This window comes from Pseudonaja textilis, chromosome 12 (assembly GCF_049901715.1).
Source record: "Pseudonaja textilis isolate UNSWEBS1 chromosome 12, rPseTex1.2, whole genome shotgun sequence".
NCBI lineage: Eukaryota > Metazoa > Chordata > Lepidosauria > Squamata > Elapidae > Pseudonaja > Pseudonaja textilis.
In genome coordinates this window covers 13,633,569-13,646,617 of record NC_142001.1, presented here as the reverse complement: position 1 = coordinate 13,646,617, position 13,049 = coordinate 13,633,569, and the positions used below count along the sequence as shown (strand labels likewise).

Here is a 13,049-nt window from a genome sequence, read left to right as displayed (position 1 = left end):
CAAAATAATGTTCATGTCTGCCTGTCCAGATCCAAGATGGTGAAATCGATTAGGACTCAGGAATCTGCATGCAACAGCTTTTTGATTCCAAGTACCTTATGGATGAAAGTTGCACAGTTTGTCTTTAAAAGGAGAGAGAGAGAGACAGAGAGAGACAGACAGATGGGAAGTTCTGGAGTTAGTGCAAGGAGCTTCACCCCTTAAAGAGCAAACAAAGCATCACTCTTCCTTGCACGGATAGAGTGCTCTCTGATTTACATGAAAGCCACAAGAGGGCACAGATGTGAACAAGGCTGGCTCCGAAGTTGCAAATGGATGTTAATCACGAGGGCGATAAGCTCGCTGTGATGCAGTCACTGAGTTGGGAATTTGAAGTCTCTAAAGGTGATTGATGGGAAGAGGATAAATAAGCATCAGAGTCATCTGGGTTTCAAACTGCAGATGGCTCCCTTGATCTTCTGATAGGTCACGGTTGGTATCTCCAACTTGAATTTTCCTTTCTGTTCTTCCTGGATGCCTGTGAATGGCAGGCAGGTAACAATGGCTGAGTGGGAAGTTAATTTACGCCTGGGGAATAGAGTCTGAAGCAAACGCCAGATATGAATTCCCGAGAGAGAAAATGTTAACTAGGTGAGTATCTGGGTTGTCAAATGTGAGATGAGAATATGAATATTGACCAAGCGGCCTGTGTTTCTGACTTTAATACAGTGTTGGTAAGTTAGGGGATGCAGTGGCTCAGGAGCTAAGACGCTGAGCTTGTCGATCAGAAAGGTCGGCAGTTCAACGGTTCAAATCCCTGGCGCTGCGTAACGGAGTGAGCTCCCGTTACTTGTCCCTGCTTCTGCCAACCTAGCAGTTCGAAAGCACGTAAAAAATACAAGTAGAAAAGTAGGGACTGCTTTGGTGGGAAGGCAACAGCGTTCCGTGTGCCTTCGGTGTTTAGTCATGCTGGCCACATGACCACGGAGACTTCTTCAGAAAGTGTTGGCTCTTTGGTTTTGTAACAGAGATGAGCACTGCCCACTAGACTAGCATGGATGTGCAAAGGAAACCTTTACCTTTAAGTTAAGGATACAGTGCTGGTTTCCACCTTTGTGTTAAAACAAAACTTTTGGTGACTGATCACGAAAATGGGAGACAGAGGCCACACAATTTTTAAATTGCAGTTTAGACTTTGTCTCAAAAAATACGTAGAATAACCTTTTTTCTTGTTAAGTTATAAATAAACCTGCTATAAAATCCAGTTGAAAATGTCTAAACATTTACGTTTTGCTTATTTGTGTAGTTATTGTAAGGGTCTCACGTAGCCCCTAAATATACTTAGGTAGACCTATTTGCACTCCATGGGGTACATCTGAAATGGCTGGAATTCTATGTGTTCCATGCTGATTTACACCTTTCTAATACTGTCTCTGTATTCTTTTTATAAATGTAATTTTATTAATGATTTTTTGAAAAAAAGATAAAAATGAACTAATATAATAGTCACTAATTAGTTAAGTAAGAGAAAGAAAAGGGGGAAAAAGCTAAAAGTGCAAGAAAGGAAAAAAATAAAATAAAAATAAGAAATAAAAAATACGAAGTAGTAGTTTTCAATCTTTTTACAACAGTCATGAATACAATTATAAAATTACATCGTACACTACAGTTACAGCATAGCTGTCTTCTTTCTACAGTCTACTCTGTCTAATCGTCAAAACTTTAAATCATTTTTTAACCTGCTTTACACTTCTGCAAGAGGTTTCCAGTCACCAGCATTGTCTTTTTTCTAACCAAGTTAATTTAGCAATTTCAACAGGTTGCTTTTCCCTCAGTTCTTTTCATGATTTTACTTTATATTCCCTTTAACAAAATTCTAGTATTTAACAATCATTTCTGTTTTCTGTAAAATATAAATTGATCTCATGCATTTTGAGCAGGGGGCTGGACTAGAAGACCTCCAAGGTCCCTTCCAGCTTTATTCTATAAGTTCTAAATCTAATTTTATAAAGTTCAACATTCAAATAATATCTCTGTACCCTTGTACTTTCAGCCCTATCTGATGATGGGTGCTTAATTGGAAGCAAGGCCCAGTGATTTTCAGTTTTATCTTCCTGCCAATAAATTTTTGCAAAGGAGTGCAGATTTGTTCATCTCTTTGTCCACTTCCCTCTAACTTTTCATTACCCTGTTTTATTTAAGATTTGAATCTCTAAGAGTAAGTAGATGTAAGAAATTGCTATATAACAGAACCGGTCTCTAGATGTCAAAACCAATTCTCCCCGAGTTTCTCACATGTATTCCCACTCCCACTGTTAGAAGGGTGTGGATTGCAAATTGATCTTAAGAATGATAGATGTGGGTTTTTTTTTCCTGCAGCTGGGCTATTGTGGAAGAGGTTTGCTGTGTGGGCCTCCCAGGAATTGCTTGAATGTTGTCTCTTTTGTGCAAAAGTTTTTTTTTTGTTTGTTTGAAAAGCTGCTTGGCAAACACTACTAGCTTGATCGCACCTGCTTCTGTTGTAGGGGGGTGTGAGTCTGTTTGGACGGAGAACGCATCAGTTGCCGTTTCATTCAACCTCACACAAAAGGAGTCCATAAGGAGGAACATTTCTACCGACGCTCAACCACAAACCCATGCTTGCAGCCATAGTGACGCTTGTAAACAGCGAGTTCCTCTTTTGTTCAACAGGCCGTTGGAAAACAGCCACTGGAGAAGTTCTCCCCTCTGTCTCTACATCATCACAAAATAGGCTACCTATCCATTAAATCTTTCCAGGACAACTTTTTTTTAAAAAAAAAAAATTCTTTGAGTTCTAAAAATCTGCAGAACCGGTTTCAGCTTCAGAATATTCAGCTTGTAAAAGCAATGGTTAGCTTTTTACATTTTAGCATGGCATATTGCTTTTCTTCTCGTAAAATAAACGAGAGGTGCCTAAACTGAATTTCAGGGCCCATATGTTGTCAGGAAAATGTTTGTGTTTGCCTCCCTTCCAGACCTTTAAAATAGATCCCCAAATATACATGTTGAATGTAACAGGAATGAAACGATTAGATATGATTTAGAGAGTTATTGCATCGACTACGTTTAGTTAAGTTAAATAGTAATGAAATAAAAAGAAACACAGTTTTCGCTGTAGTCCAAATAAGTACTTCTGTGTGTTTGAGTGTGTGTGTGTGTGTGTGTGTGTGTGTGTGTGTGTGTGTGAAGTCCTATTATACCACTCTAAATCTAAAAAGTTGTGTCTCCTGCTAATAGGCTGCCTTACTGTTATGAGCGTCACTCCCTGTTTTCATTTTACAGGCCGTACTTGATTTACAAGCACAACTGAGCCCCAAATTGCTAAGTAAGCCAGTTGTTAAGTGAGTTTTGCCCCATTTTACAACCTTTCTTGCCACGGTTGTTAAGTGGATCACTGCAGTCATGAAGTTAGTCAAACAGCTGTTAAGGAAATCTGATTTTCCCATTGACTTTGCTTGTCAGAAGGTCACAAAAGTAGATGACATGACCCCGGGACACTGCAATCGTCGCACATACTGGTACATGTAGGGGAGACATGATAGCAGTGTTCCAATCTCTCAGGGACTGCCACAAAGAAGAGGGGCTCAAATTATTCTATAAAGCACCTGAGGGCAGGACAAGAAGCAAATGGATGGAAACTAATCAAGGGGTGAAGCAACCTAGAACTAAGGAGACGGTGAGAACAATTAATCAATGGAACAACTTGCCTCCAGAAATTGTGATAGCTCCAACACTGGAAGTTTTTAAAAATATGTTGGATAACCATTTGTGTGAGCTGGTGTAGGGTGTCCTGCCTAGGCAGGGGGTAGGACTAGAAGACCTCCAAGGTCCCTTCCAACTCTGTTATTCTATTCTGTTCTGTTCCGTTCTGTTCCGTTCCGTTCCATTCCATCCCACCCCACCCCACCCCATTCCATTCCATTCTATGCATACCAGTTGTCCAGCATCCTCATTTTTGATCAGGTGACCACGGGAATGTTGCAGTGGTCATAAGTGTGAAAAAAACAGTCACCACTCACTTTTACCGCTGTAATTTCAAACGGTTATTAAACAAATGTTGAGGAATACCTGTGCTTATTTATATATATATATCTAATATATATATATCTATATATATCTATATCTATATCTATATCTCTATATCTATATCTATATATCTATATCTATATCTATATCTATATCTATCTATCTATCTATCTATCTATCTATCTATCTATCTATCTATCTATCTATCTATCTATCTATCTATATGTTTTCTGAGGTTCTCGCGGGTATTTGTATGTGGATCTTTGGTTGTTCGGGTTTTCTCCCGCGTAAGATTCGAAGTATCTAGGCAACGTTTCTCATTCATCATCTTCAGGCTTCTGTCTCCGGCTCTGTGCTTCTCAGAGTAATGTGAGATTGCAGCTGCTTCCTCCTTTTAACTGCCAGTGGGGTGGGACTTGATTGGGTGGGGGCTTGGCTGTGTTCTGATTGGGTGGGGGTGTGTTCTCATTGGTAGGGGTTTGGCTGTGTTCTGATTGGTTGGGGGTTAGCCGTGTTCTGATTGGTTGGAGGCGTGTTCGGGAGAAAACCCGAACAACCAAAGATCCATATATATATATATATATATATATATATATATATATATATATATATATATATATATATATATATATTATCAAACTTGTATGCTTCCCATCTCCCTAAAGGAGATTCAAGGCAGCTTACTGACCTTGAATAAAATGCATAACGATAAAGATTTTTTTTTACTTTTTTTTTAAAAAAAGCTCCAATTAAAATAAAACTTAAGCAGGCAGGGGAAGCAACAGGGAGCAAAGGGCATCCGGAGGGGTGTTCTCCCCCCTATCAGCCACCTTCAAGGTGCCGCAGGACCATCGGGGGCCCCGGGCTTTACATTTATTTCTCCATTGAAGGATCCAGCTTCCCAGTCCAAAAGGTTGTTTACCGCATACCATTACAGGAGTTGCTATTGGCAGTATCTGCAACGGTGTCATTATCTCTGCTTTTCCAGGCTTGGATGGACAACCGTGGAGGCCCAAGCTATCTAATTAGCAAGATAAGAAATAAGGACATGCAAAGAGCAGAAGCTTTCTCCCCGTATAAAAATTTCTGCATAGAGACCCCATCGTGGGCTGAAAATTGTCAGCATGAATCACGACTGCTGTTCTTGAGGGGGTTAGAGTACCTTATCTTGAGAATGCTACTGTCTATGAAAGGAAAGCTGCCCCCTCAGGAACTGGCTTCCTCTAACCCACGAGAGAGGGCAAAAAGAAAAGGAAAAGCCCAGCCACACAACGAATAAATACATGCATTCAATGCACTCGAGATCTCTCTTCGATGGCTCTGTCCATTTGAAGCACCTCCTGATATTTGTGGAGAATTAATTTGGGTAGGATGCAGATTTGGATGAGGACATGATCTCAGCCCCCTTCTCTGTTTAAGATGCTCTGTGTTAGAATTAAATAGTGACAGAGGAGGTGAGGGGAGGGGTGTGAAGGATGAGCGATTTGGGGATTTACAATTATTGAAGAGATGCCTCCGTCTTAACAATAAGCCCCACAGCTTTCTCAACCTTGCTTGGTCTCCAAGGTCTCCATTAAACAGAATAAGGATTGCTGCTTCTCAGAAGTTGTCAGATGCAGGGCATATAACCTGAATGCACAATTGAGGCATTAAGGACACTGGTCTACCTTTGCGATAACCTTGTTTATATGTTTAGAGAACATATCGACAAATGCAGGCGCGGCTTCGGCTGCAGAATCCAAAGATTTTGTCAAGAATTTCACTGGAGGAAGGAAGAAAAGAGGCTACGGATTTCTAAAATGTCTAATTCAGTCAAAATGATACAGTGCTCAAATGAACTGTGGCAAATTTAATGAGCAGTCTGAGGACAAAGACACATGTAGTTGTGATGGGCACTCCAGGGAGAAAGATTATGTGTACAGGGACTAATTAGCATGAAATATGAATATGTTAGTATAAGTAATCTTGATCTATGGACCATCTACATTATGGGCTATGATTTTTGCATGAGCTTAATGAAATGGAATTCCAAACTTAGACCGTTTTGAACACTTTAGACGTGTACTCCCAACTTTCATACTATAGAACAGGGGTGTCAAACTCGTGTCATCACAGAGGCGTCACATGACATATTGGGACTTACCCCTGAACCAGGTGGGGGGCAGGGCCAGCACGTGACATATCTGGCCCGGGGCCCGCGAGTTTGACACCCCGGCTATAAAAAAATCAAGTTGTGGACCAAGCTATGTTACGGAAGCTCCAAATCAAAGATCAAATCTAAAGAATTATTTTTACATTGCAGTCTATTTGTACGTATTTGAGTAATTTCAAGTCATGGACATTAGAATCAGATTTATATTCCCATTGACATGTGCTTGGCAACACACAATTATCCATAAAGGAGAATATTTATAGCTCAGAGCTGAAATGAGGAATCCTTGCTGCTCTCTGAGCTTGGTTGCTTTCTTGCCGAAGTTTCATTACCCCAACTGGGTAACCTTAGCACTAATGATGTTACCCAGTTGGGGTAATGAAACATCAGCAAGGAAACAACCAAACTCAGAGATCACCAAGAGTCCTCATTTCAACCGTGAGCTACAAATATCCTCCTGTATGCCCTCCTTTGCAGGGCACAGGTCAATGGAGGTACAAACCTGATTCTAATGTCCACGACACATAATTATTTGAGAAAATGTAGCATGACTACCGTGTTTCTCATATAATAAGGCCAGGTCTTTTTTTTTTTTTTTTTGAGCCCCCCAAAAATGACTTGGCTGTCTTTTCAGGGGTGACTTAATTCCCCCCACCCTTGCATCTTTGGGCCGGCGGGCAGCGACGGCTTGGATGTTGACCATGGCGTTGGTGGGGCACTTCGTATCGGGGTCAACACAGACAGCACCATATCCGGGTGTGCAACCAAAGTACTTCCTAATGGCAAGCCCCCTCCACCATTCCCCCCCCCCATTTCGCATGTTTTAATATAGGCCTTAATTTGGGGGGAGGGGCTTAATTTTATTTCATGCCTATAAAACATGCTGGGACTTCCTATTGGGGGAGGCCGTATTGTTGGAGAAACAGGGTAGGTCATAAATTTATTTACTTCTCTCTGTTCTTTCATCTTGAAAAGGTAACTGGATCATAGAAAAAAGAAGTTAGTGTATGTCAAATAACTAGGATGGGATAGCTTTCTTTACTACTCGAACAATATCTGTCTGTCTGTCTGTCTATCTCTATCTATCTATCTATCTATCTATCTATCTATCTATCTATCTATCTTAAAAAAGAAAAAGACTAAGTTTTATTTTCTTGAGCTATGATAAATATTATGTCAATAGGATGTAGGTCTTTTTTTAATTACAGAATGCTGCTTCTTGATTTTAAGACCTAGGAAAGGAAAGTGATTAGCAAGGAACATTTAACTGGATAATGCATAAATTAAGAAAGGGGGAAAAAAGTCAAAATCTATAAGATAGGAAGAAGCAGCTATTTTCTATTATGAGAAAAATCCTAATGTGATTTGCTTCAAAATTTATTGTTGGACAGAGATAGTGTGGCATATAAGATATGAATTAATGTAGTGAATATCAAGAGTAACTCGCCACTGGTCATAAAAAGAGTAGGAAAAAAAACCACTTAGCTTTTGCTATATGCACCAGGTCTCTAAAAATTTAATAAACCATGTTTTCCTTGAAGTATGCCAGGGCAGGCTGCTTGAACATCTGTGCTACATCTCTGTCTTTGTTCAACTAGTAAAGAAAACAAAAAGTACAATTAAGTGAAACATCCAAACAGAGGAATATGGTTAATTACTTCTGAACATAAGCCAGGCTTTACAAGCTATCTTTAAAGCTTAATATAAAATTGGCTTCAGATCTTGGATTGTTTTTTTTTAATTAATACATTTTTATCATTTTTAATTAGGAAGCTGTGCATAATTTCTCGAGGCTAGGAAGAAGGATAGCAGGGAAGGCTACAGAGTCCATCAGCTAGTTGCAAATGGCCATTGTGGTGGATTAAGCTGTGATTAATGTGTTGCTATGTCATGCAAACCCGGGTATTAAGATCTATTCATAGTGAATCTGGGAAAACTATTCCGTGATAACCAGCATTTGCAAAGGAAATGCAGTTGGTGATTTTCTTCAGGCGTATTGCTAAATATTAATCTATTTTAACTGAATTCACTTGGTCTGAGGCTTAAGATCATTTAGATTCTAAACAGGGTAATGAAATAAAATATAGGACTCAGATGCATTTATATTATTGAAAATTGTGCAGAAAGGTGATAAACCAGATGAAAATGATGTATATATTGGTAATAGCCTGCATATATTTTCAAACTTGTATGGTAGTCTTTCCTCTCAGTTTTATGCCCCATTGTTGAGCATTAATAGAAACTTCTGGAAATGCATAATGTTCCTCATCAGCACACCTTTGTCTCTCCATTATACTTGCTTATTAAGAGAGAGACAGAGTTTCTTTTGGAAGTCTTAATTTTGAAATCTCTGGCCAACAGCTGAATGAAAAGCTGGCATGGAGCGAAAAGTGTGTTGATTAGACCATTTGAGACAATACAAAGCAATTTGTTTCTTATGAAAAGACCTTCAGACAGTGCAGTCAATGATGAAACACCTAGAGAAACCGGCGCATAAAACATGTGCCGCAACTGTACACATCTTTTGTGAACCGTTGTCACTTTATTTCTTCATCCTTAAAGCCAAACTGATTTTGAGCAGTCATTAGCAAAGAATGAGAGCTTGATGAATCATCTAGGAATATATGGATCACCATGTTTCTTAATATATGCATTGTAGGAAGCTCCTGCTTTGAATTCTGTACTGGGTTCAACAGTCACAATATTGCTGCAGCTTCTGGCATTTGCCCCTCTCTTGTCTCATTCAAAGAGGCCTCAATTTGTGGTGCTTTTGAGATGTAAAAATTGGAGCCATTGTCAGCCGTTCGGTTTTTGTAAGATGGAAAAGCGAAATTACCTGGAGTTGATAGGTGGTAACTATCCCATGGTGATTATCAACGAAAGATACAGAAGTGACCATGGGGTAGATGGAAGAGAGAGGCCAAATGCTGTCCATAGGTAGGCGTGTGTCATGCCCCTGTCAGAGTCTGAATCCGAGTTGGAGGACAAATAGTTGACAGGGAGTGGGAGTGTGGGTCCGTTGGATGTGGAGGAAACTGGGGAAGGGCAAAGTCTGGCTGGGCAGAGCAGGAAAGAGGTAGAACAAGGGAGAGGGAATTCAGAGGAAGACCCAGGCTCACCCCTTCTTCATCCTAAAGCATGCAGGGAGGAACGAAGAAGAGAGCAACATGGGTTGCGTGGCTTACAGGGGAGGAAAGGGCCCTGGTTCCCTTCATTAACCACATCTGGGAATGAGAGTTTAAAAGAGATGCATGCTGAGTGCAGCATCTGCTTGGAAGAAACCTGAGTTTATCTTGTGTTGACTTTGGTTGTCTGCGTTCCTGGCATCCTCCCAACCGTATTGAATTTTGGCCATTCCTTCACGTCTGGAATTCCTTCTCTTGCCCTGCTGGATTAATTACCTCATCTTACCTTGATTGGACTTACAATTTTTGTTGACCACATTTTGGGCTTGATTCACTGCAGCCAAAGGCTGTTCCTGGGAGAGTTTTTCTCCAGTCAGAAGGTAACCAGGACATTGGGGGCAAAGTTGGAACTAATAAAGGGACTCCTACTGATTACCTGACTGTGTTGCCTTTTGTGCCATGCCCCGGGTCATCACAGCATATCACAAAATTGTGACAATCCGCCAAGTGGAGATCAGCTCTAAAAGAAACTAGTTTTTGAAGGATCATTAAGTATCCTAGGATCTAACAGTGGGTTCAAATGCAACCTATTCATTTTCTTTTAAAGGGATTTATTTATTCATACTGTAAGATACAAAAAATGCGAAGGAAAATAGTAGGAAAAATAGGGAAGGGAAAAGTGTAGGAAGAAGGGGCAAAAGAAAGAAAACGCTTTGACTTTCAACTCCCTTTGGTGCAATAGAATAAGATAATAGCATCAAACCTCAGCTTTTTTACTTTTGACATGCTAGTATAAACTACCAATTTCTATAACAACAAACCTATCAAATCAGTAGAAATGCAACCTGTTAAAGTTGATAACTGTTAAATCAGGAAAAAAAAATAGAGTTCAAAAGTGCTATGAGTTTATCTCGTGGTACCCATTTATAAGAGTATAAGAACTATCAACGATCAAGGCAAATTGGCGCTAAATAAAAGTCAACAGACTTCAAGGGAGGCTGGACTTAGATCTCTTGTGGGAGCGTAACGATTCTAAACTGATGGTGTGTTTGACCCCACCCTCGGTCTCAGCCTCGCCACCTTCTACTGTACAATTAATAGTATATCAGCAGACCCGAATGAAAAGACATGCAACAAAGCAGTTGATTCTGCAATTTATTCTTTTTCCAGAAATACAGCATAAATCTTTCCAGACTTCATTAACTGCCCACACCAGCCTTCTCGCTTCATCGTCCATGATGTTTTTTCCCCCCACAATCTCAAGATTTTGCTGAAGGTCATGTCTTTGCAAAGAAAGGGAATGGGATTTGCCAGCAATCAAGGGATATTAATACTTTATTAGAGCCTGTCACTAGGATCATTCAGAGCAATCTGTCAAGTTGGAAAGGAATTTGATATTTTCTCTCCCCCCCCGCCCATTCTTCTTTTTATTTTCCTCCCCCCCCCCCCACATCTGTGTTACTGTGTCAATCTGTTTTATTGAGGTTTTGATATACGGTGTTGTTTGAGCCAGTTGGATTGTATTCATAAATTGTTGATTGTTGATTCTTCATTCATGACTTTATTCAATCTGCTTTTAAAGCCTCAGAAGGAGGGATAATCATGGGTTTTTTGCCCATAAATTGTCTATTGTGTGGAAAATAGACATCACTTTCTAAGTAATCTCACTGTGAGGACAAACAAAATTTATGTCTGTGGAACTTTGAAAGGCAATAGGTATCTTAAACAAATTGCTTTGGTTCTGCGGTCAAATGACAGGAATTGGTCCTCAGCTTACAACTGAGGACTTTGTGGATTTGTGTTGCCAAGCAAGGTGTTTTTAAATGAGTTGCACTTGGTTTTATGGCATGGTTGTTGAGAGAATCACTGCAATTGTTAAGCGAATCTAGCTTCTTCCCCCCTTGGTTTTCTTTGACAGAGGTCAACTAGGAAGAGTGCAGATAGCGATCACATAACTCCAGGATAGTGCGGCATAAATACATCCCAATTGTCAAATGCCCAAATTTTGATCATGTGACTGTGACCCCGGTTGTAAGTCATTTTTTTTTTTTCAGGGCCATTGTTAACTTAGAATAGTTCAGGAGGCTGTGAGTTCAATCCTAGGTAGAGGCAGATATTTCTCTCCCTGGGTATGTTGAGATTATATCTGCTGAATATAACTCCACATTGATGACAGGAAGGGCATCTGGTCAGTAAACACTGACAATGATGATTGTAATTTTGAATGGTCCCTAAATGAATGAAATTGAGGGCTGTATAATTATTAATCATTAATTTAGAGGTAATGAAGGATCCTAGAACATCTTAAGTTATATTTGATGTTCAGTTCCTCTGTCTTTGTTTTTGTAGTTGCATTTGGGTTTTATATTCAAAGGAAGAAAATACCCAGTCAAAAGTTACAGGCAGTTTTTTTTTTAATAGCGAAGGTCTAAGTAACACATTGAAGTCATAAAATGGAGATCTTTTCCAACAGATGCCATATTATGATGACTTAATGCAAATCTGATAGCAAGTTAAATCAAAGTTTTTTATGCAGAAGTAAGAAATTAAAAAATTTTGTTAGATTTATGCCCAAGCAGTATAGATTTTCTGATTTTGTGCAGGCCAAAAACAGCTTTAACATCAAATGATTACGCTCCTTTTGTTTCCTTATCTGGATAAATAGCTGATGAATAAATTTCTTATTCCACATACGTTCCCTTTGTACAAAAATAAGATGAAGCTTCTGAAACAATTATGGCAAAAGTAAGTACTTTGTAGTTTCAGATAAACAGTTGAACTTTTTAATTCTCAATCTCATCTCCCCTTTTTCATATTTATCCCAGGTAGCCTGTGCATTTTTTATTAAAAGACATAAGACCTATTACAATGATCTGAATTTAAAATTAAAGCTAAAACAACTTTCTCATATAGATTAAAAAAAAGTATTATAGTTTTTAAACCACCAAATAAGTAGTTCTTTGCACAGGAATTTGTGTTCAAAATGTTTATAATTTTCCCTTTCAAGTAACAACTTCTAAAAGAGAGCAAACAATAATTGACTTCTTTGGCTCAGAATATTTTTAGAGAGTCATTTCCTGAAATTTGAGCTGACATCCCCTAGAGTTGTGGAATGATGGCTTAACCTACCAGCAAATTTTAGATTGTTTTTATAAATTGAAATATGCTTTTTAGCAATTGTAAAAGAGCTGTTAGTGAAATAAAAGAACCTCCAGGGGTTCTGATTTTTGGGTTCGAGGAATGGAACCCAATTGGATTTTAGTAAAAAACTTGGTTTTGTTAACAGTGGCTTCCAGTATCACTATAGGTAGCCCTTGGCATACAACAATGATGGAGGCTGCCCATTATGGTTGAAGTTTTCAACTTACAAAAGACCACCCCTCTCAAAAAGGTACTTATGACTTGGTTCCAAAGATCCAATAGCAATTAGTGGAAACTAATCAAGGAAAGAAACAACTTAGAACTGACAGTGAGAACAATTAAGCAATGGGACTGCTTGCCTCCAGATGTTGTAAATGCTTCAACGTTGGAAGTTTGTAAGAAGAGATTGGACAACCATTTGTCTGAAGTGGTGTAGGGTTTCCTACCTAAGCAGGAGATTGGACTAGAAGACCTCCAAGGTCCCTTCCAACTCTGTTATTCTATTCTATCCAACAGTGCCCCATGGTCATGTGACTACATTTTGGTTGCTCAGCAACCGACCAATATTGTGTTTCCAACTAGGGAATCCTGGGAGTTGAGGTCCA

The 13,049-nt window shown here is 39.3% G+C and overlaps 1 protein-coding gene across 3 annotated transcripts in view; it reads left to right on the top strand.

The window, feature by feature from the left end:
* DIAPH2 (diaphanous related formin 2) overlaps window positions 1-13,049 on the top strand; it is a 262,348-nt gene that overhangs the window by 79,863 nt on the left and 169,436 nt on the right. The gene's annotated exons all lie outside the window — the stretch shown is intronic.